Raw genomic sequence first — 3,563 nt, forward strand, 5'->3', positions numbered from 1 at the left:
TTTCTTCCCAATATGCCAAAATCCCTCCTCTTTCAGCCCAAAACCGTCCCCACTTGTCCTATTACTGCAGGCCCCTGTGAAATGTCCCTCTCCAGGGACCACAGACCCCCCCAGCAGTGCCCTCGAACGGGGGACGTGGTGCCAGCCAGGCCCATCACCCCCCTGAAGCCCCCAAACCCCCCGGGCACAGCCGGGGGGGCAGGCAGGGCACTCCCCGTGGGATCCCTGCAGCAGCACTTTTCCAGGGCACTCCCCGTGGGATCCCTGCAGCAGCACTTTTCCAGGAATCCTGCCGTGGGACGGGCAGGGGCTGCTCCGGGTGTTGCTCCCTGCCCCTCCTGCGGCAGCCACAAACACGCTCCGAGCGCTCAGCCCCGTTCCCTCGGGAGCAAAGTCCCCCATCAGCCGGAGCAGACCCGCTCCCGGCTCCCTGGGTGGCCCTGATAAGGCCGCCCTGGGCAATCTTATCTCCCAGCACATCAGTCCCGCGGAGCTGCCCCGGCTCTGCCCTCCCCCTGCCTTCCCTCCGCGTTCCCTCGGTCGCCTCCCTGCCCCTTTTCCACAACGAATCCGCAGTTTTTCGGCACGGGCCGGTGCCCGGGCTGCGCAGAGCCCAACCCCTGGCACCGTGTGCTCCTCCGGACACAGCTCCTGGGGGAGCCGGGAGCGCACCACGGCCTCGTTACCAGGGAGCCCAAGTCCCTCCCGAGGCTGCTGAACTCACACGGGCCTTTTCCTCTTTAATCGCTTCCCAACCCGGGGCCGAATTCGCGGCACAGCCGTTTGCTCGGTGACCCCGGGGCAGGACTGTGCATTCGGGCCCCTTCCTGATGGTCCCATGACTGTTCCTTCAGCCCCAATGTCACCTGTGTCACCCTCTGCTCTGCCCCAGCTCGGCTCTCTCACCTCACCCGCTGTTTATTGACAGAGCTGCTGATAAAATATTGGACTCTGAGAGCCCAAATTCCCACTCACAGCTCCCCCTCCAGCACCCTCCAGTCTCCGAGGGGGGCACAGGAGTGTCTCTGTCACCGAGGTTGCCGCAGGGCACAGAAGTTTCCCTTCTGGCTTCGCTGTGATCTGCTGGTGAGTGCAAATTGTCCTGGTTTGCCCGAACAGCACAGAGAGGGGGTTCAGCAGTGGAGCCCCAGGGTGACCCCAACCCCAGAGAGGACCCCCTGGCAGCAGCCTCAGCTCCATCTGTCCCCTTTCTCCTCGTGGAAGGTGCTCCCCTGAAGATAAAAAGGGACAAACCAGCCTGTTGTGGTGAAGCTTTTGCTCTGTTTTCCACTGAACTGGTTCCATTCCTTTGTCTTAATAAAAGCTCAGAGAAGTGTTTAAAGGCTGTTGGGGCAGCTGGGACATCCCATCCCCGGCTGTGATGTGACAGCCCAGGCTGTGAACTCCCCACACTGTGACAGCCAAGGGAGGGTCCTTCACCCCAAAGCCTCATCCCTTCCTCCTCATCCTCACGGGGTGGGAGAGGTTCAGCCTGAAATGTCATGGCCTGTCCCCTCCTCACCTCACCAGGGACTGCCTGTCCTGTCCTGCCCATCCCCAGTGTCCCCAGGGCCGGTGTGGGGAGCAGGACAGGGGACAGGGGACAGGGGACAGGGGACAGGGGACAGGGGACAGGGAACAAGGGACAGGGGACAGGGGACAGGGACCCGGGTTGGCTCTGCCTGGGGACGGGTCTCCTTCGGGGGGTCCTGGGGAGGTTTGGATGCTGGGGAGCAGCAGGGCTGCAGAGGGAAAGGGCCTGAAGGAACCAGCAGAGATTTCCAAGGGAAACCACGGTCTGAAGAACAGGGAACACCCTCCCAGCCAGACACAGGACCTGGGACGTGGAGACCTGGGGTTGGGGCCGTGCCCAGCACTGGGTGTGCTCACGCTGTCCCCTCTGAGAGCTCTGCCTGCTGCCGGCTCCCACCCTGGAAAACGGGGTCAGGAGCTGGGAATTCCAGGCCGGGGCCCTGCGGAGCAGCTCCGAGCCCTCCGGCTGCTGCAGGAGCAGGGGAGCAGCGTCGGAGCCTGACAGAAACCAGGCACCCCTTGTGCGTGACCAGCCGCAGGCACCGGGGAAAATCCAGCCAGCTGTCTCCAAAATCCAGCCAGCTGTCTCCAAAATCCAGCCAGCTGTCTCCAAAATCCAGCCAGCTGTCTCCAAAATACAACAGGTCTGGTCCAAAATACAACCGGTCTGCTCCCAGACACCATCACCCTGCTCCCAGACACCATCACCCCGCTCCCAAATACAACTGGCTCCCTCCAAAATCCAGCTGTCCGGCTCCGGTGGGAGCTGCTGACGGTGCCCCAGGGCCCCGATCCCCACCTCCCCGTGTCATCCCTGCCCTTACAACCACAGAACCACGGAATTAATGGGGTTGGAAAACCCCTCTGGGCCCCGCCGAGTCCAACCACCCCCTCAGCACATCCAAATGCACCATCAACCCTCGTCCCCAGGTGCCACATCCACGGGGATGTTGAATCCCCCGGGGACGGGGACTCCCCCGCTGCCCTGGGCAGCCCTGGACACCCTTTCCAGGAGCCCGTCACACACCCCTGGTCTGTCCCACGTCCCGTGGCCGTGCTCTCACACCTGCAGAGCCCCCGGTCCCTGTCCCACGTCCCGTGGCTGTGCTCTCACACCTGCAGAGCCCCCGGTCCCTGCCCCATTCCCCGGGCAGCCTCTGCCCCCTCTCCGCCCCTCACTCCAGCCCGGGCTCCCCCCGCACATCCCTGTGATAAACTGAGAAAATGATTGGGGCTAATTAAAAGAAAATCGTGTAAGGTCAATATGACCTGGAGAGAGAAAAGAAAAACAAATCGTTAAACTTAATTGGGCCCCTGTAAAGAGATAAAACAAGTTACCTCCCTTTTACCTTGTGTAAGATTTAGAGTGAAGAAATTTTGTTTAGTTAGCTGGATAATAGCACCTTTCTTAAAAATTTATAACTTCATATAGATAAAAAGCAAACATCTGCTGAATGTCTGACTTGACAGTATATTATGGATACTTATAGATAATATTCTTGTCTAAGAAAAAAACATCTGTTGAACATATGACTTAATAATGTGTAATGCTTATGTATAATGAATATTCATGAATTAGTTGGAAATAAGTGTAGAACAACCGTCTTCTTTGAGTGTGATGGGTATTGGGAGTTGTTGAAACCCCTCCCTGATCACCCAGCGCTGAATTTGCTTTTATCATATAATAAATTCTCATTGGAAATCAAGTGACTCTGGGTTTCTATTTATCACATCCCCCTGCTCCGAGGGCGGCCGAGCCCCCCCGAGCGGACTCAGACATCCCAAATTTAGCTGCGGGCGGTTCCCCGTCCCCGCGGGGCTCCCGTGCTCAGCCTCACCTCCTGCCCGCCCCGGCTCCCTTCCCGCCGCTCGCAGCACTCGGGGAAGAGCTGGAGACGCGTTTCCTGCCCAGCGGGAGCACGGGCAGGGCTGGAAGGAGGGGGCTGAGCCGTTCCCAAAGCCGGCAGCCCCTCTCCCAGCCCCGGGGCCTGCCCTGTGCCCCGGGGGGACGCTGGGGATGCTCCGAGCTG

Source organism: Corapipo altera, unplaced genomic scaffold, assembly GCF_003945725.1.
Source record: "Corapipo altera isolate COAL_440 unplaced genomic scaffold, ASM394572v1 121, whole genome shotgun sequence".
In the NCBI taxonomy this organism is placed as follows: domain Eukaryota; kingdom Metazoa; phylum Chordata; class Aves; order Passeriformes; family Pipridae; genus Corapipo; species Corapipo altera.